This window comes from Ailuropoda melanoleuca, chromosome 4 (assembly GCF_002007445.2).
Source record: "Ailuropoda melanoleuca isolate Jingjing chromosome 4, ASM200744v2, whole genome shotgun sequence".
Taxonomy (NCBI): Eukaryota; Metazoa; Chordata; class Mammalia; order Carnivora; family Ursidae; genus Ailuropoda; species Ailuropoda melanoleuca.
In genome coordinates, this window is record NC_048221.1 from 34,464,973 (window position 1) to 34,486,781 (window position 21,809).

A 21,809-nucleotide genomic window follows, 5' to 3' on the forward strand; every position below is an offset into this window, starting at 1 on the left:
GCTCAGGGCGTGATCCTGGCGTTCTGGGATCGAGCCCCGCATCAGGCTCCTCTGCTGGGAGCCTGCTTCTTTCTCTCCCACTCTCCCTGCTTGTGTTCCCTCTCTCGCTGGTTGTCTCTCTGTCAAATAAATAAATAACATCTTTTTTAAAAAAAAAGCTTAGCCTTTAGCCCCTTTACTGCTCTGCTTCTAGCATCCACTCTATACAACTGTGAGTCCAAGTCCTGTCATCCTTCAAAGGTTTTTACTGTCAGTTGGAATGACCCTTATGAGCTTCAGAAGAAACATACCAGACCTGTGTTCGAGAAAGACATTGCAGAAACATCCTAGAACAAGCTCAAATTTCTGCTTGTCCGTGGGGTTATCAGACCACGGATTTATGTTTAGAATCTTACAGCCAAGCTAAGTCTCCTTTTTTTGCTTTGATAGAAATTAGCTCTATGGAGTCTGAAAATAACTTAAGTGAGGAAGGGGGGGGCAAAAAAATAAAATAAAAAAACAAAGGGGAGCCAAAGGTGAAAGTCCAGCAGGAAGTTGTGAGTCTACTTTTCCCATGTAGCCAATCTGCTACATGAGAGATAGGCAACATGCAATATGGCACCTATTTCCGAAGAAGATATTTTTTTAAACAAACTCTACCCCCCACATGGTGTTAGAACTCATGACCCTAAGATGAAGAGTTACATGCTCTACCAAATAAGCCAACCAGGGGTCCCCAAGGAAGACATTTTTAAATGAGACTTAAACAGCTCACAAGAAACCTTTCCGTCTAGCTGTACATGATCAACTCTCATTTCAACGCTTGTTCGATGCAGTTCCATAACCAACCAAGGGTATAACAGGAGGGAAGCCCTTTATGAAGAAAGAGAACATAGGTGGTCAGCAAGTGCAGTGCATGCTGCTGTTTTTGCCTGACTGGCTCTATTTCTCATTTCCTTGGTAAATCTTCTGCCCTCTCCCGCTACCTGGTTCAGGGGTGTTGCCAGCCACAGGCATAGACACCCAGCCCAGCCTGACCAAAACAGATGATAGCCTCAGCCTTTTACCAGAGTGATTGAGGAAGACATATTTCAGTCTGCTGGCCTTGATAGTGAAAGGATATATGTTTGGAGCTCCTGGGAGTCACCCCTGCAGAAGGCCTTCCTGAAAGTAAAGCCAATACCAAAGGAAAAACAAAGCCAAGAGAAGGAAAAACAGAGTCTCTATGGTCTCTTCTGATCAACTGGATCCCACCTGCCTGAAGCTTTACACTGGGCTTCTCATCTGTAATGAGAGTCCATAGATGTCTTTCTGTTTGTTCCTTTAGACAGTTTTAGTTGACTTTCAGTCACCTGCCATCGAAAGAGATCAGTTCAGTGAAGTTTATCTTCATTTTGAGATGCCTGCTCTCCNTCTTTCTGTTTGTTCCTTTAGACAGTTTTAGTTGACTTTCAGTCACCTGCCATCGAAAGAGATCAGTTCAGTGAAGTTTATCTTCATTTTGAGATGCCTGCTCTCCCAGGTCACTTTTACTTTCTTGTGAGCACTTGGCATTATATGAGATTCCATCAGTTGTCCCTGAAGAAACTGAGGTCACTAAGCTTACTAACTCTTGAGTTCTGCCTTTCTATCTCTAGATTAACAGAATTCCCTAGATCCTGCATATCATATTGGAAAAAGAGGAATAGTTTTCTAAGACAAGGATAATAGAGATTATTTCCAGGATAGTTCTTTTTCATACATGAAGAAATACTAATAATTAATAGAAAATGTCTTTATATTTCATTCAATCTTCTCAAAATCTAAAAAGAGGGGTATGATATCAATGTCCATTGCATATGGGGAGAAGCAGAGCTTGGAAAAGTTAAATAAGTTGCCCAAGGTCACACAGTTAAATGGCTGGTATACCTAGGATTCAAAACCAGATAATCTTATTTTCATGTGACAGAAAGAGGAGCTGGAACCTTGTAACCTTCTTCATTCAGGGGCACCTTTAATCCAGACCCCTTATGCTTTGATGTGCAGCTCAGAGCTCTTCCTTCAACTCTGTTTCCATGGTGCACCCTGCATCTACACTTCTTGAATGTTCCTGCATTTGCTGGGGGTGGGAAGTCTTTCTCCAGACCTCAGCTTCAGATGCTGCCCACCCAACCATCTGTGGCAACAGATTTGTGTGTTATCAATTAAGGTCTAAAGGAAGTTTGTGAAACCTCCTACTCTAACAGGATGGGCTAAAGCAGTTCCTGTTAAAACAGAAATGGGTTGTGTCTGTGATATTGGTAGTTGGTAGGTTTCCAAGAGCACTTTAAATACACCCTGTGCCATGAATCGCTCAGCTCTGATACTCTTTAAGACTTTCCTTTCAGTGGTGGCTCTTTGCCAAGAAGTGGACCACTACATTACTAAATAGGGTTGTCCTTGGGGAAAGCAAAGCAGCACCTACAAGCTGGAGAATCTGCCCTTACGATTTTCACTTTGAGATTCACTTTGGAAACCACAGTTACTTTTTATTCTACAAAATCTTCACACATATGGCACGCCATGCCCCAATTACAGTCACAAAGATTCCTTGGTTTCAACTATTCTGGAAGACTGTCCATGTTTTTGATATGCCTCACCCAGGGAATGCCAAAATATCAAGGACACAAAATAACCTATGACTTCAAGACAGACCGCCTCTAGCACATGCCATTCACGTTGTGAAAATCCATCTAGGAGTTTTTACATAACCAAATAAATACAATTTTTACATAGAGATTTCCAGAACATATATTTGACATCTACTATATACCTATTGCTGTGATAGGACCCTGGGAGAATAGAGATTAACCATATAGGGTCTCTGCCATCATGGAATTTACTGTCTGATAGCAAAGGCTAGCCAGTTGGTAAAGGGTGAGTTCAGCCTGACTTTAAAGGGAAAAAAGAAAAAAGAGTTCTACATATCCTTTAAATGCCTTAAGAAGAAATGTGTGTCTGAAGCATGGAACTTTAGTGCCATTATGGGTAGGTACTTGTATTGACAAATATCATGTTATCTACCTATCCATCGATACTCTGACAGCAATATGCAAAGAATGATGCATATTCTTCCCTCTTCTGTAAATTTTCTCAACTTCAGCATATTCAATTTGGGGGGAGATAATTCTTTGTCGTGGGGCTGCCTTGGGGATCATAGAGTGTTTAACAGCATCCTGGGGGGTCTATGTTCTAGCTGCCAGTAGTAAACTCCTCTCCAGTTTTAAAAACCAAAAAAAGCCTCCAGACATTGTCCCATGTCCCCTGGGTGAATGGGTGGTTGGGGAGGAGGGAGAGCAAAACACTTTCAGTTGAGAACCAAAATCAACCGAAGGTACGTAAGAGTGGAGAGGGTTTTCATGTCTTGATCCACAAAACAACCTGTTTTCCAATATTCTCTAAAATAGAATGACCTCGTTCTATTATGGTCCATATTAATGGAAAAAGGTGAGTCGTTCCTGGAGACAGAGGGATGGACCAACTGACCTCCCAAAATCCCTGCTGCCCCTAGAATTCTAGGATGGTGTTTATCTACAACCTGGACTGATTCCTCTCTCTCCCTGTCCCTGTGCCTGTACTAATGACAGTGCTTGTCAAGCAGTCCCGCTATCCACCAGGCCCTTTATGTCTGTAGGAAGCCTGGAGGAGACTTTCTTTTCTTTCTTTCTATTTTTTTTTTTTCTTGAGAAAGCTTGGCAGAAACATTTTTTTTAAAAAGAGAAAGAGGAAAAAAATCAAATTTAAGGCCTGTGGAAAAATAACTTTCTGTGCTCTTAGGTACCAGAATCAACCATTTGTTAGAATCAAACGTCTGCTAAAGTGTGAAAAATTGTTGGAAGGCATTTTCTAAATTTTGTTATTGTTGTTTTATCAATTCATTTCTGTAAGCCTTCTCATTTGCTGTCTGTCGGCTGTCCAGGCCAGGCTGGCCAACTGGGAAGGGTACCTACCATCTTTTATTCCTAAGGTCCTGACATTTATCTAATGGTTGGGAAGTTGGCTACTCTGTGGTGGAAGGAGCTTAGGACTTGGAATTTTTAAGACCTGGTTTTGAATCGTATCACCATCACTTCTAGATTTTGAGATCTCAGATTAAGTTGTTGAATTTCTGGGACTTACCTTGTCCTACATATGTAGGTGGTAAAACTCTCTCTCCATTAGACTACCCTGAGGATAAAACAAGAGAGTAGCTATTTGCAGATATTATAATGCCTCTGGAAATTATTTGTTACTATGATCAGACATTGTAATCATGTAGCAAATGTTGGTTTCACCATTGTCCTCTTGCACAGCATTCTTAATTTTGAGTTGGGCAAAACTAGACTGTGTCTTCTAAGAACATATTCTAGCCACACATTTTATATTAATCTCTCTCTTCAGGTATGATCCCTAAACTCTCCTGTAATTTCCCACCTCAATAGTCTATCCTACAGATTTTTTTAAAATCCAGTTTCTCTGTAGTAAGAGCATGGTGTCGGAATTAGATCTGCAGTCCAATCCCAATGCTGTGAGTATCAACTCCTTGACCTTGCGCCTGACATCTTTTATAAACCCATAGCAACCACCATTTCATCAAAAAGTGAGGATAATAATAGATTATATCTTAGAGTGTGGTCATATTGATAATATAAAATAATGACTGTAAAGTGACATCAAGGAGCTACACTCTATTAAGTTCTCAAAAAGTGTTAACTAGTATCGATGCGCTTGAATCAATTAAAGCTCTTGGACAGAACTGATGTACGAAGTCGCTCTACTGCACGTGGTATAGTGTCAGTTTTGAAAATATTTCTTTGGATGAACAACCCTCGGGGACAGTGTGACCTTTATGTTTTTCGTGACTGATGCCCCCTGGAGTTGTGCAGCCACAGTCTGAGCTTTCCCTGTCTGTCCGTGGCGTGCTGAAGGAAGACTTATGGTTGACACATGGCGAAGTTTTCCTCAAAGCCAGAATGATGAAACCCAAGAAGGGGTTGGAAAAAATGGTGGATTAGAGCAAAGCTTCTTAAATTTTAATGTGCATATGACCCCCTGGGAATTGTGCCAAAATGCAGATCCTGCTTCCTTGGGTCTGGGGTGGGCCCCGAGATCTGCCTTTCTAATAAGCTCCCCAGGATGAAGTGGGGTCGGGGCAGGGACCACACTGTGCAGTGAGGCTCTAGACTAGGAAAGTTGTCTTGATCATATCTTTCTTTAGATGCAGTCATTTTCCGTAATAGGTACCTATAGCTCCTGCTAGATGCACTTCTCTCCCAGAATTCATTAGGTCAGTATGGAATAAGAGGCCCAGGAAATGCTCAACACCAAAAGCACTCTGGACTGAAAGAAATTCGCCAAACACGATCAACTATAGCTCTCCATCTTGAAGAACCACATGATGCAGGAACGTGTTAAAAATTCTGAGAAACCCTACTGTGAAAGAACAAACAAACAAAAGCCTTTTACCTGGTTTAATGTAGAATTTTCCTTACATGTTTTCCAAGTGTCTTTAGACCAGGTCAGTTACATCAGAGACTTGAGGGTGCAACCTGGGCATCAATAGTTTTTAAACTCTCTCCGGAAGATTCCAATGTATCATGGACACCAGACACCACTGGGTAGGAGGAGGAAGTTCTGCTGACAGCACACTTGGGGACAACTCAGCAGTTGAAATTGTCCATCTGAAAACACTTTGTGATCAGATGCTGAGCACGAGAACTCCTGGCTTGGTTGGCCTACATTTATTCCATAGGTTTCTTGTTTAAACAGACATACAAGACTTAAATCAGGCTGGGAAAGTCGGGACACTGGAGCTGACAGACTGGGTGGAGAAAGAGCGTGAGGACTTTTAAACACTCCCCAAACCCTCCATGCTATTGAGTGCATGTCTCCATCTGTGTCTACTTTGGCTCAGACCCAAGAATTTCCTTGCAACCCTGGAACTATTTGAGAGAGAAATGTTTTTCATAGCTACATTGGACATAAGTTCCACTCCTGGCTCTTTTACCCACCTCAAGGTAGACTGTTAGCAAAGACAGCGAGCTCCTCTGGGTGTCGTGTTCCTTGCGTATCAAATGGGGCTCGCACCTGCCCTGTCTGCTTCTCACACCTGTTGTGCAAATAAAATGTGAGCTTACAGAGAGAAAACCCTTGGGAAACTATTATACCTGATGCAGATAGAAGATTACAAGATATTTTTATTGTGAAAGAAAAGTGTCATCTTCCTTTCTGAGAATTAGGTAAATGGTCTGGTATCTTTGGTTATATGCTGCAGAAATTTGAGGAAAAGCAGGACTCTGCACTTCAGTCTTCTTAAAAAAAAATCTTTTTTTAAAAAAAAAGATTTTATTTATTTATTTGACAGAGAGAGACAGTGAGAGAGGGAACACAAGCAGGGAGAGTGTAAGAGGGAGAAGCAGGCTTCCTGCCGAGCAGGGAGCCCGATGCGGGGTTCAATCCCAGGACCCTGGGATCGTGGCCTGAGCCGAAGGCAGATGCTTAAAAGCTAAGCCACTCAGGCGCCCCTGCACTTCAGTCTTCTTGTATTTGACTTCTGCCCAGTGCCTGGGTGCAAACTGGCTCTCTGTGGAAGAGTCAGGGGAAACTTTGTTATCTGGTAGGACTAATTAATCGCTGCAGATCAATTTGTTAATCATTTGCTTCTCTTATAGATTACTTATTATTTCTGATGAACAGATCATGCCCAAAGATGGCTCCATATGGTGCTACAAATTTACCCAACCACTGATAAAAATATGACCTTTTTATGACCATTTGAAGTAACACAGCAGTCTGTACCTTGCTGGAAGCCTTACGTACTTAACCTCCCTCTTCCTTGTGGTTCCAATGAGCATTTTCTACCTGCTGGGCTCCTCATTAATGGGCAATAAACTTCGCCACGAGTTCAGATGAGTTTGTCTAAGAAATTTTATGTTGTCATTACTGTGTATTTGCATTGTTCCTTTTTTTTTTTTAAGATTTTATTTATTTATTTGACACAGAGAGACAGCCAGCGATAGAGGGAACACAAGCAGGGGGAGTGGGAGAGGAAGAAGCAGGCTCCCAGTGGAGGAACCCGATGTGGGGCTCGATCCCAGGACTCCAGGATCACACCCTGAGCAAAAGGCAGACGTTTAACGACTGTGCCAACCAGGCACCCCTATTTGCATTGTTCTGTCTTCCTAAATTTCAGTGATCGAAACCCACACCAAGGTAGACCCATGATTTCTCATGGGTGAAATGATGGGAGCTTGAGAAAGTGCGTTCTGGGGAATGTTAACAGAGATTTCAGGTAAGGCTTTGGGCTGTCTCCCCATAGCTTGCTAGCTGTGTCTCTGTCACGTCGTCTGCTGTGTCCCTCCCAACTCTGGTAGCCTTTAATGCAGCCTCCTTATTCACCCTCAGCAAGTGGCAGAGAATTCCGTGTGCATTCTGGTTAGCCCTCTTTGGGGAGGTAAAGCTAAAACAATGCACAGGACCTGTCTTTATAGGAGGGGTTTTTAGCAAGATTACATTTATTTGTGTCCAAGATACCTTGTAAAAACCTAACCCTGATAGTTTCTGAATCAGAATACCCAAATGAGAAAAAAAAATTCTTCTAAATAAGTTAGAAGCCCAAGATGGGATTTTTACACAAAATTAACAATATTAATTTACTTTGTCCCTTTGAGGTAAAGTTGCTGTTATTACTATGTCTGCCACTGGCTGGAAAGTTGAGTGTTTTTGTGTATCAGGAATTAAACTAGGTGCTTCACATGCATTATCTTATTGTCCTACGAAACGTGTGACAGGCGATGTTTTTAACCCCATTTTATGGTTCTGGAAGCTGGGGCTTAGAGAAGTTCATGGTTAAGCATTCACTAAGCTTAGTGCCAGCCATTCCTCTATGCATTACATATAGTAACGCAGTTGTTGTTTTTTTTTAACTTTACTCTGGGACCGTAAGTTTTTGTTTCTTCAGTTTTTTTCTGGGATATCTTTTTCTTCCATGCAACGTCCTCTTCCGGTTTAGGAACAGTCTGCTCTTTTTCAGTAAGGAGCATCTCAGAGCAGCAGGGAGAGCTCATGGATGCATTATTTCTGACCATGAACCCCGTAAGTTCCGCTCCGCGTCCTGAGGGTTTTGTTCACCTGGATATCCTCAACAACCAGAGAATCTACCTCTAAACCCTTCAGTTCAAGGGCACCTCAGTGGCTCAGTGTTTAAGTGTGAGACTCGATTTCCATTCAGGGCACGATCTCAGGGTTGTGAGGCCCCTGCGTCAGGCCCAGGGCGAAGTCTGCTTGGGATTCTCTCTCTCTCTCTCCACCTCCCCCTGCTCACTCTAAATAATAAACAAACAAACAAATAAAATCGTTAAACTAAGTTCAGCATGACTCTCTGTATTTATAAGCATGTGCAGTAAAAATTCAGCACTCTTTTTGGGCCACCGAACCTGCGTCCAGCCACACTGTTTGGCCTGGGCATGCCCACCAACTCCACCATTGGAGTGATGGAATGGCCCAGATTGCTTTTGCAAAGTGATGTCCTTCAGACGCTTGGTGGCTTTTTGGATATGCACACCCTGCGTGGCATGGGCAGTTCACGTTTGCTCTTAAAGTGAACACAAATATTTGAACCTCTTGATTATTTGCATGATTTGGTAGGGTTTTCTGGGTCAAGTGAATAGCGAACTATTTTCAGGGGTCTCCTCAGGTCCCTTATCAGAAGAGATATGTGAACTCCATCTTAATGAACTCAATCAAACCTAATGATCTTGTGAGGTAGGCACTTTTGTTAACCCATCAATGGATGAAGAAACCGAGGCATAGAGTTTCTAAACACTTAGCTCTCATTTCTAGATTTAGGTAGCAGTGTCAGAATTGGACTCCGCTCCTGTGTTTCCAGAGCCTGTGTGTAGGCACACTTCCTTATTAACAGGGAGCCAGGAGTGGGAGGTGTGGGAGGTGGAACTGGGGGCTGGGCTGTGTGCAATACTTTGGTCCTTTACCCTGATGTCCAACCCCACCTAAAAACTATAATTTCTTTCATTTGAGATGCTGTATGAAAAATGAAGCAACATCTCTAATGCTGAGAGGCAAATGCTATAATCATCTGCATGACTTGATTCTCTATTCCAGTAATATGAAAATTGTCAATTATGGATGAATTATGGATGCAACCGATACCTGTAATTTACGGCTGCATTTTGTAAACATGTGCAGCTGCCTTTAATTTTATTTCACCAGTCATGTAATTCATTAACACACACCTGTAGTTACCAAAGCTACAAAAGCACGTGAAGCCGGGTTCCAGTTTCCACTGTTTATGTTTTGTACACCTCTCTGTTTAATTACCACACTCAAGAGTGGAGAAAGTGGTTAAAAACAGATGCATCCCAAGAAGGAGCCTAGTGATTATCCTTTAAGAACATACTTGAATTCCCACTTCAGCCATTGACTTAAATCATTGCTTTATCAGCTGAAACCCAGGCATTTTAGAAAAGGAAAAAATTGTAGAATTGATTTTTCTGCAACTGTTATGGCAGCAAAGGCTAATCATTAAAACATGGATTTTGCAGATAGGCAGTGGTGATGCTCAAAATCAGAGCCTTGGTGGGTGCTGGTGGATACTTGCTACTCTACCATGTCCCTGGGCAAAAGCCAAGCAAGTCCTCACCCGTGAAATGAGGGAGTGCAACACTGACAGACAGGAAGGGCTTGTTTTAAGCCTTCTTGTTCTTTTCCCCAATGTATTGAAATGGATAGGTTGGGTTGTATATGATTATTACTCCTCCTCACTGTCATGTTTGTGGAAATATCAAATGTTTTTTTCTGCAAAAACATCCTCATCTTGCCAGTTTTTTTTTAAACAGGATCTCCAGTAAAACCACAGTAATAATGATAATAATAATATTATAATGAATAAAAATAACAATGGCTACATTTTAGAACATAGATCATACATCAAGCCTTCTATTAGACATTTTACACCGATGATTTCATTGGGTTCTCAACATAATCTAACAAGATTGGCTTCATTTTTTCACATCTTCCACACTGGAGCCTGCTTCCTGTTTTCCACACCAAAACTTATATACCCTATGTCTCATTGCTACAAGGTCTTATATGCTGCTGGATTCTAAGTAGTCATAATTGGTTTATCTGAGAAGCTAACCCATGTAAATGAATTACCAACAGATTCCATTTATTGGAGCCTTACTGATATAAGCTCTGTGCTAAATTCTTTACAAACTTTATCTTGCAAAGCCCTTTATGATGGCTTTATTATCTTCATTTGTAAATAGGAAGCTGGAGCAGAGAAAGATTTTGCCATTGTCCAAGGTATTGTTGGTAGGCAGCAGAGAGAGGATTTGAAATTCATTTGTGTATGACTTTAGCCCCTCAGTTCTGATCTGCTTGTCATAGTACTATTTCTTGAAATGTGGCTACCTGTATCAGAATCGTCTAGGTTGCTGGTTGAAAATGCTGATTTGTGGAATGTTCGAAAGACTTCCTAAATCAGAATGTATCCACACACGGCTTAGGAATCTGAAATTTAAAAAAAATGTTCCCAACTCTCCCTGGAATGCCTATAAATTTTATTCAGGTAAAAAAGCTCGTACTTTTTGGAAAGTCCCTTAAGAAGTAACTACTACTATGGTTACACTGGGTCAAGTTAGTGAGTGAGACAATTTTGGACAGCCAAAAGTAAATGACTGACTATACCACCTCCGTGAAAATTTTTTCTCAGCTTCTACACTGGGAACCAGAAGCTAAGTGACTCATCAACAGGACGGCTCATCTAAGAATTGGGGTCTCTGTGATGTAAACCCAGCATGACTGGCCCTCCTTCAAAGCCTGTCCTCCACATCAGGATGCCATCCAGATTTACACCTCATACAGATATCCTCTTTATTCCTTCCACCACGTTCACCATTAACATCCTTGTATAGCCATACCTGTTATACAAGGTGCAAAATGTTTTGTGATACTCTCCCAGTGTCATGATTTTAGACTTGGTGCTTTTAGAGAAACTCAGTTCAAATAGGATGGAACATAAAAGGGGATTCATCTGATCATGCGCAGTACAGCTAGACCCAGGTACCCAAACACAATCGCCATGAATCCCCTTCTCTCCATGTTTTGGTGCCCCTCTCCTGGTTTTGGTTTCATTCTTAAGTAGTCGCTTCCAAATTGTGATGAGGTGGTCCTCATCACCTCCAGGCTTATATTCTGCCAGGTAAGAACCTCTGGTGGGGAGAACACATGTTTCAACATGATTCCTCCAAGAACCCCAGGACTTAGACGCAGATTACTACCATAACCTCCCTGAACCAAGCAGAAGGTAGCAGGGATGGCAGGCTCCTCAAGCTTGGCCATACTGGATCCTGTCTGCAGTCCCGAACCTGGGAGGAAGAGGCAATGAGAGGTGGAAACATCTACCCATGAACCACATGAACTGAGAGTTCATGAACTGAGAGGATCAAGGGGAATAAATGGTGAGCGGGAAAATCAATGGATATCATTCTCGCCCCTGAATGGATAAAATGAGCTGTACTCTGTTCACAGTTCAGCTGTCATTTTCTCCCAGGTGATTAGATGTAGCATAATTTTCTTAGCAAATATTTTAAAATGTCACCAAATCTAACATGATCCAGTACTCTGTCAAGTATGTCTCCATATAGATCAATAGTGAACTCTTCACATCAGACCCAATTAGCATTCTAATGGAATTTATCTCCCAGATGCTTCAAATCACAGAAATGGATAAAGTGGTTTATTACAGTTCACAGGACACTTTCAAGGACCAATTAGAAACCACTGCAGATTGGGGAGAACAGGAAGGTCATAATAAGAAACTGAAAAAGTGGGAAGATGAGGGGCTGGAGAGAATGAGACCTTTGTTGGGAAAGTTAAAAGATATGGATAGAGATGAGGGTGTTTCTTAGACATAATTTGAAAAGCTTGTTTACAGTTTTGAAGGACTTTGAAATTGAGCTCTCAAAGACAAGTTTATTTTGCTTGTTCATGTTTTATTTATTTTAAACCTCCAGGTGTTGGCGTCATTCATATTTGCAGAGAGGACATCATGGAGGTCGTTAAGAGTCAGATGGTGGTCTGACCAATCTGGGGGCGTTCTCGTGGTGAGACAGCCAATGGACAGTCATTCCAACCTTGTCATACTTCTTGATGGATCTTGTCATATGACTTCTTGAGGTAGTTAGCAGAACAACCCATGGTGTAAGATACTTGCCTTTTGTTACTCCTTTTGCCTAAGTACTACTTAGGTTGCTTCATGGAAATTCTAGCTTTTGTAGTGATAAAGCCATGCACAAATTCAGGTATGAGTTGCATTATATTCTTTATTTGTCTTAAATCAACTTGAATTCTCTTTTCCTATCCTCCAACTTTTAGGGCTGATGAGAAATTCTATGTCAGGCATTTTATTAATAAGAGTAATTATAACCTTTATTACTCAGGGATCCTGTATCTTTCCATCCATTCTCAGATTCCCTTACTGCATCCTATGCATGCAGTCAGCTAATGAACAAAAAGAAAGAGCATGACACATCACTTGAAGGGTTTTAGAGTCCCGGGAGTTGTATACATCATGTCTGCACATTTTCCATTGGCCAGGCTGAGCTGCAAAGGACCCACCTTAACTATAAGGAAGGCTGGTGAAGGTAATTTCCCTGGGTCCAAGAAAAAGAAATAGATTAATAGTACTCAGCCACTTCCTAATATATAATCTTTACTGGGGCCTCCTTTTGCTTCTAGATTATAGTAAAATCTAGGTAACTGGTTGCAAAATGGGGTTTCATTAGCCTGTTATGATTGCAGCTACCAATCCTCCCATCCTCTTAAACTCTTGCCATTTCTTTGAGGCTCATGTTTTTCCTCTCTCGTGCCCCTGTGGGGTTCATGCTGAGGCTGGAAATCATGATGCCCTTGGTTCATCTTTCTCAGGGGAGCATATAGCTATCTACCTAATGTTTTTGCTAGTATTCTAGGCTCTACCAGAGAACACATGTAAATTTCCCTGCTCTGGAGATTCACAGACATCCTTTCTTTTTCCTGGTTGGGGGTGCTTCTCCTCTCGCTCTCTCCTTGAACTTTTGCCATTCTTGCATAATTTCTCCTCTCCAGCCTTCTCTCCTCCTTGCCCTCTGCCCCTGCCCCGTATTATCTCTCAAACCCACTTGGACATTTAGTTTGATTTATGTTTTCAGCCCTACCAAGATTCCTGAAGCAAGAAGCATAGAAGAGCTTGGCTATCATGGAATGAAGCTAGGGGAAAATACCAGGAGAAAAAAATATAAATGATAATTCCACTAACTGATTTTGCCATAAAAATGTTAAAATGTCTTGCTAATATCATTTATGTATATCCGAGCCATGCCTTCTTGCATTTAATCATTGAAGCAACCCTATAAACATTTCTGTTTATTTGAAGATGTGGAAACTGAGATTTGAAGAAGTTAACGTTACTGGTTCCTGGACACACACCTCTTAGGTATAGCCGATGACAACAGCCCACGTACCACAGACTCCAAATTCTGAGTCATTTACAGCTATATTGCACTATAGTTCCTGGTCGGTGGGGGAGGTCTGTGACAGAGCCTCACTCGAAGGTTCGCCAGTCTCCTGAACTTCGCAAAGGTTAGCAGGCAGTGGCGGTGCGTGAGCGTTTATCAAGCATCAGCTTTATGCCAAACGGTGCAGCAGTGAATGTGAATGTGTATGTTCTGTTTTGCTTCCTTTCTCCAGTGTTAATAATATGCCTATTTTACAGATGAGGACATGGAGGCAGAGGTTATCCCTCGGCCTGTTAATGAAGGGTGGAGCCAGAACTCCAACCCCCATCCCTACAGTCCCATTGTCCACAATCTACTGCACTTCCTGTACCTCACTGAAGACCCACCGCGCTATGGCCCCAGGGGGAGGCCCCCTCCCTCGTGGGCTAGGAGAGGAATAGCCTCCCTTTTCTGTCTTGGGCCACAAGTTAGAAATGAACACATCGTTTCATTAACAATGGGTAAATAGGACAAGTCGGCTGTGCACGTGATATATGAGGATTAAGAATGATCCAAATCCAAAGAAAATACAGAAACCTTATTCCTTACTTTTTTCCTGTATTTGCGGCAGTCTGCCATATCCCAGGTTCCTGAAGTCATTTTGGGGGAGAGGGAATTAGGCTTGAACAGGTTAAAGTTATGTAATTAATTGCAGTCAGCTTCAGTTACAATTACTAATTGATCCCAGCCTAGCACCTGGCAGGAAGGTGGCTGCAATAATTAGGTTATTACTTTCTCCCCCCGCTGCNCCCCCCCCCCCCCCCCCGCTGCAAGTACCTGGTTGGTCTAAACCCCAGGGTCAACCAGGGTGCGTTTGGGTCAAGGATACCATTTCTGATCCATGAAGCAGAAGGCCGAACTGGTGTTGCTGACCCGGAATCAAGGAAGAGCATCCGGGATCCTCAGATGCAGTCTGGAGGAAGGCAAAGACTGTTAGACCAGCAGCCGTTGTATATTTAAGGTTTGGACTTTCTGGCTTATTCTTGCCGACCAGAGTCTCCGGCAAACAAGGATGAAGAGCCAAAGGTGGGCATATATTCTGAATTTTTAAACCATGTCCTTCGTGGTCATAATCATCGGATTTGAAACCGGAGAGAGTGTCTTGTTTGTTTGCTTGCTTGCTTGTTTATTTTCCTCTGGATTTGCTTCTTATTAAGTGTGAGGCTTGGGGTAAATGACATAACTTTCTAGGCCTCAGTTTCCTTTTCTGCAAAATGGATAATAGGACTGTCATGTCCACTAAATGAGAAAATGCATGAACGTGACTTGGGACGATATCTGCTGTACACCGAATTGATTCTTTGATGTTATCCCATTTTATCTGTATTGTATCCAAAAGAGGAAACCATTCACGAACCTACGTTTTGAGCTAGGATGTTTCACGATGAATAAGCTTTGAAATGATAAACATAATCTTCATTTTCATTTCTAGAGTAATAGTAGCTATGATCTTTTGAGTATGAGTTATGTGCCCGGGAAAACATTCAATCCAATGCCAGCTTTATGTTTTCCTTCACCTTGAGAGAGATACTAACATACCCATTTTACACATGAAAAACTGAGGCGCAGAGAGATTATGCAACTTCCATGAGTTGTATGCCTATTTTTAGCTAGTGAAAATAGGGAGTTAGAACTGAGATATATGGGTTCTATCATCATTAACCACTGTGCTCTTCTGACTTCATAAACCCTGAGGGAAATGTTCTCAGGTGTTTTTTGTTTTTGTTTTTCAGTATTAGCAAACTTTTATGTTGCAGTGTTAGGTTATCTTAGCCTAGCCCTTTTATTTTAATTCAACTTGATGCATTCAAAGCATATTCAGAAAGGGCCTGGGAAAATTATTTTTTTTTATTACATTTACCTTTTATTTGTTAGCTTTTTTCTATTTTTGTTTGTGGTTTTTGTGCTTTAAAACATGTTCTTGAGCACCCCGTTGAAACCCATGCTGAGGTCAGTATTCAGGGGCAGGTAGGAAAATTTCCTAGTTCCATGATCTTAGATGAGAAAGTAGAACATTGTCAAGAGGTATTAAAAATAACTGCAATGATAACATTCACCACTTTCTCAAAAATATATGATAAACCTCTTTATTATTATTTTTTTTAACTGGAAACTAATTTCTGCCAACTGCTGTAGAGAGGAGGGGGAAAAGTCTTGCTTGGAAGGCACCCTAACAAGCGGGAGAAAAATATAGTTTATTTTTAAATAGTTTCGAGTCCTTTGGGACCTTTTTTCTAATCAGTAGAAATGACAAAGAAATCCTATGGTCTCATCTCCCAGGTTTTGTGTTTCCCATTTATTTAACCAAGATAATAAAAACTCTTATGTGCTCTCTTTAGTCATTTCCAAACAGGGCTGGCTTCTTTAGTTTATCTCCTCTTTAGAATACCTCTGCTGCGAATTTCATTTTAGAGCTGTGTTTAGCATCAGCCACTGCTGGGTGGATAGCCAGACATTACCTTAGGTTTCCTTACTAACAAAAATAAGGCTCTTCGGTTTGAAAGTCGAGAATGATGATCATGAAACATTGTGTTGTGTTTTTGGCTCACGGGGAGCCCCTGAGAGCGGGGCAGCTTTCACATTGCGCCTCTCCACTGTGAGATCCATTCTCTCCACCTTAGACTTAACAAGTTCCAGGGATCAATCAATACCTTTCAGTGAGCATCAGCTGAAATTAAACCCTGTGATGCGCCTTCCCCCCAGCCCCCTTGCAAAGTCTGCCCTGAAGAGCCACCCGCATAGCGAAGCCCCAGACAGACAGCTTTGCTGGATCTCTATTCTCCTGACAGCCTGAGATGGACAGGAAATAGGCTTCAGATTTCAGCGAATCTTTACTCCTGAAGTTGCTCTTCTAGCATTGCCGGCTCGAAAGTGCCTGCAGCTTTACTGTGTGAGCCCAGAGGCTGGCTTCCCAGCATTCCTTGGGAGTCCCTATTTTTTATTGCTAACTGCGCCGCCGTCGAACGTTTGATGTGTACAGTCTCGTGGGCACGTCATCTTACACTAGGGTCGATTTCAAATTCAACTTGTCACGTGTAACTCGTATAAATAACTCATCAAGATGATGCAAATTTATCTTTAGTGAATCTTGACAACATGGATACTGGATACATTGTGGTCCTATTGATGCCAATTGGAGATGGGTATGAGGGCTCATAAATCCAAAATCTTACCTGCCGAGTTTTCCGGGTTAAAGTTTGTTTACTCTTTCTTGAATTCAATATAAGATGAAGTCATTGCCTTGCATAGAGGGTCATGTTGTGTGAAAATTACAGCGTTTAACCCTGGAATCATAGTCTGAGATGAGATGGCCTACATTTGAGAGGAGCCCCCCAGAATTTGCAATCAAATTAAAGTATTCTTTCCCTTTTTCTTTTCCACTTGCACACTCCTTTTTTCTTTTTTTTTTCCTCTGAGTAATCACTTTTGATTTCATATAATTTAAATAAATGTATGCTAAAACTTCATGTATGTATTTTGTATCAGGACAGGGCATTTTGCACATAGAGAGGTAAGGAGAGAACCCTGCAGTTGGAATGGGGAATACCTGCACCTTTACAAGTCAGCCAAGCCAAGGAAGAAATCTCAAACACCAGGAAAGGGCCTCCCCTTTTTTGCTCAATCACCTATTTATTCAACAAGCAATTATTGAGTGCCTCCCATACTACCAGCATTATTCAGTTTGCTGCCAAGAAGTGAGACAGATACAAACTCTGGTCTCAAAGAGCTCCCGGTCTTGTCTGGAGAAGGAAAGGGTTGGTAGACAGCAAAGAAGCCACATAACTAAAAGGAACCTGGAGGAGGACTTAATAGAGGATGAGAGTAGACAGCCCACGGTGTTAGAAGAGCCCCTTGAGACCTATGGTTTTAGTCCTCTAGGGTAGAAGTCAGCCAACAATAGCCCTGTAAACCATACCTGGCCCACCACTTGTTTTTGTAAATGAAGATTTGTTGGCACACAAGAACAGAAGGGCTGAATAGTTGCAACTGTGGTTGGATGGCCCATAGGGCAGAAATTCTTTACTATTTGACCTTTTCTAGAAAATATTTATCAGTCACTGATCTGGAGGCAACAGATATCTCACATCACTTTTGATTGATAAGGAGCTGAAGGAAGAGCCATTAACTTCGGTTTCATAACTTTGGTACCAAGGGTTCCCCAACTCTTGTCTGCCTGCGTTTCTTAGTGAACTAAATCAGTCTATTCACATTAGGACTATCATTTTTCCCACCTGAATCAGTAAAAGCTAAGTTTATTTTCTCCTTCCCCTATGGCTCAAAAGTGTGAATGCTATCAGTATTCTGACTATTAAATTCATTTAAGTATTTTCTGGTCATTCTCTGAAAGTTCCATTAACCGTGTATATACCAATCTGACATAGTGAAATTCTGAAAATACTCCAAGAGGAATATTTTGAGCCTAGGCAAGAATCAAAGAAGGAAATATAATATACTTTTGCCTGAATGATTATGTTATCTGGGAAACCTAAAGTGCTTTATAGTAAGCTCTGTGTCCAGACTCAGAATGAGGAATGACAAAATTTTTAGATAAATTGGTTTGTAAAATATTTATGTGCACTTTAGTGGCACAGACAGGAGGTAATCTGTTTTGTATTGAATCAGCTTAGGACAGAAAAAAAGCAGAATGTTAATGAGATTTTTAAAGCCACTTTTAAATGCATGTTGGCAAAAGACAAATAGTTAAGACTTTTAATTTCTATAAACTTAATGGCTAGAGAACAAATAAAGCTTTATTAACTTAAATAAAAGTAGCTTTTCTTTCAAGGGCATCGCAATTTATTTTTCTTTCTGTGTAATCTTCTGAAGGACTGCTCTCGTCTATGTATTGATCAGCCTTTTCCAGTGTGTTTAGTTGGATTTTAACTAAATATTGTTGATTTTTGGAGGGGGAAAAAAAAAGCATAGGATGACTGTAGGGAGATAGAGTGGGCAAACATTTGATGTGGGAGTTAACCAATAAGCATCCTCATACCAGTAATGCTATGGTCTTGCTGTACAACCTTGGGTAGACAACACAACCATGAGGACTCACTTTCTTAATTATTAAAGTAAAAATTGGTCGCCCGTAATGTAAAACAATTCTACCACCCCTTCTGTTGCTGTCATTATGGCAGACATCACTAGCTGATCCCTGTACCTTCTTTCTCAAAGAAGCCAGTCTCAAAATTTCTCTCCATTCAGTATTCTGAACAGCTAGTCTCAAGAAATAGGAGCTGCTGTATAAATTTAAACGATTTGCCAATAAGCAAGTTGATGATGTCTGGTTTCTACGATGGTGTGTAGAATTGTAATGTCTTTTCTTATGTATTTTCTGTAGTTTCACCTTCTGGTAATAAACCTACATTTTAAAGTTCGCACATTGTTAAGATACGGATAGAATCCAGAAGAGCAAATAGTTACTGGTAGTCTTGGGGGGGGGGAACAGTAGCATTACAATGAAAGTTTTAATTTTGCCATATCCTGACAAAAATCTAGAAGATATGGGCGATAGAGCCATTATAGTTGTTAAAATATACTTAACATTGATCACTGCCAAAGTATGAGTCTTGCATGCAGCTCTGCTTAAACACTGTATATACTCTGCTTGAAACCCAGTGCCTAATAGACAACCTTGTCTAGTGTTCAAAAGATTGTGGAGATAAAGAATTCAATCCCCAGGTATATTAGTCTTGGTATAATTGTTTTTATTATATAAGCCCTATTTTGAGATAAATATTTTTGTTTGTATTAGAGAAGAAAACAACTTTTTACTTGTCATCCTTAGAGATCTTGCTTTTTTTTTTGGTCCCAGTTTTTTGTAATGGGGAGTAGGTGGGTGTGTGTGGGGGGGATCCCCTAATATCATGCAATGGAAAACCACAAGCAGATGTTCACATATCAGAAGGTGTCCCTGGGACTTCCTGAATTCACTGCTATGACCCAGAGGTGAAAGGCACAGCCTCTATATTTAGGGAATCAATAAAATTTGTCTTTTCATGGCAAAAGCCTGGACTGGGCTACGATGTCACCACTATTACATGAGTATTGCATGCTTCTCTTCACTGTTGCATGCTTTTCTACACTGGTAACCTAGGTTAAAGAGTGTATTTGTGAACTGAAGAGGGAAAATTCTCCTCACCTGAAACGGTTCTTCCCCATGGCTCTTGAGGTACATGCTTGCTAATTTTCTTGACTCCCACATTGTTCAGTGCCTATCTTGGAGGATTGTCAAGAGAATTCTGTGAGTAATGAACATAAGATCCTAGCAGAAGACCTGGCAATAGTAAGTACCCAGTAAATGATACCTGTTACTTTTGTGATTTGGCTATTTCCATCTTTTTGTGTGTTTTGAACATATCTTCTGCAATGAATATTAGATGAGTATTTCAATTCAGCTCAATTAAGATTTAATGGCTTCCTTTGCCCCTGGATCTACGATTTTCTCTGGCTCACATTGACACCACTTACTAGTCAAGCTCCATAATGTTGAGAAAGTTATTTAACTAAGTTTCCTCAGATGTGAAATGGAGATTGATAGTAGTATGTACTCCTAAAGTCGTGGGGGGAAATTAAATCACATGGTGCAGGTGAAGTGTCTCAGCATAAAGTAAGTGCTCAGTTAGTATTGATCATTATGTGCCCCCCCTTTCTTAGATGAGAAAATGAAGGTTGTTAGTAGTACTCCAGTGGTCTACCAATTGTCATTGTAACCACTCTCACTCTTGCTCTTATAGTTTCTGTTTTCATGCTTGCTTCCTTTTGATGGCTTCCCTGATAACTCCACCATAGTGACCCTCTACTCATAACCTCTTTTGTATAAATTACTTTTTCACCTACTTTAAAAAGAGCTTTTCTTTCCTATTTGCTGTGTGTGTCTTAATAAGGCTACAAAATATCACAATTTGTTTAAAATGAGAAAAAGACCTTACACTTAGGTTCTTTTCAACTTCTAGAGCCTCCCGTAGAGATAGCCTCCAAGAAAATATATTTTATTTAATTAATACCTCGGGGCCCTTCGGCAAACACATAGCCATAAAATCAAAACCACTCAGAGGAAGAGAGCGGTGGTTCTCAACATCTGCATTCTTAAGAACCTTCCGTTGTGCTTCATATCAATGCAAATTCTCATCATTCTTCCTGATGTACTGGGCCTGCAATGAGATCCGGGTAACTTTATGTTTGTTACCCTAGAATTGCGCTCTCTAATCCAGTAGCCACTAGTCACACACATAGTTTGTGTTAGTCTATTCAGGCTGCTATGTCAGAATATCACAAACTGAGCGGCTGAGAAATAATAACTATTTCTAAGAGTTCTGGAGGCTGGAAGTCTGCAATCAGAGCACAAGCATGGTCAGGTGAGGGCCTCCTTCGGGGCTGCAGACTTCTTGTGGCTTCATATCACAGTTGGGGGCTAGGAAATCTCTCCGGAGCCTCTTATATAAGGCACCAATCCCATTTCCTAGGGTGTCCCCCCCTGCCTCCAGCACCTCACAAAGGCCCCACCTGCTAGTAACATCATCTTTGGGGATTAGGATTTCACCATATGAATTTGGGAGGAGCATAAACTTGCAGACCATAGGTTACGTAAATTTTTAAATTTAACTGAACAGAAACTAAAATTCAATTCTTCACACTGGACAAATCTCAAGCGTTGACTAGCCACATGGGGCTAGTGACTACTATATAAATATTCTCATCACAGTAAATAGTTGATGAGAAAGCTCTGCCCAGGACTGCTTTGAAGAACAAGATCCTTCACTTACACATTAAGAACTGCAGGAATAAGTGTAGAGCCATGAAAATTTTGTGCTATAATTATAATTATTAAACTATAATTATTTATCTCTTACTAATATTGGTAATCACAGCAGCTACAAAACCAGAAGAAATACCGCAGCTGCCATTGTCTTGGGAATATTTTCGGTGCTATCAGATGCATTATACACATTATTTCCTTCAAGTTTCAGAGTTCATATGAGTTGCTATTACTCCTGTTTCATAGACACTGAGGGTGAAGTAACTGGCAGAAAGCCACTCAACTAGTAAATAGCCAGCTTGAAGGCTGGGCCTGATTCTGAGACCATACCTCTCTGCACGTCATCAGCTCGTTCTATCTGCATATCGGCATTAAACTGGCTTTAATGTCTGAAATTGATGCTGTACTTTGAATATGTTAATCATTCTAGAAGAGTATGCTAAAGGCTGAGTCAACCTGATGATCCTTAAGCTGAGGCTTCAGTCTTTCATTTCATTGACCTCCCCCAACCTGGGCCGAGT

At 41.1% G+C, this 21,809-nt stretch overlaps 1 protein-coding gene and 1 pseudogene across 2 annotated transcripts in view; one reads left to right on the top strand and one right to left on the bottom strand.

Annotated features, from left to right (window-relative positions):
* The window catches only part of TAFA1 (TAFA chemokine like family member 1), a 514,643-nt gene that overhangs the window by 117,831 nt on the left and 375,003 nt on the right, over positions 1 to 21,809 (top strand). The window lies entirely within an intron of this gene.
* LOC109491268 lies at positions 796 to 21,652 on the bottom strand (annotated as a pseudogene).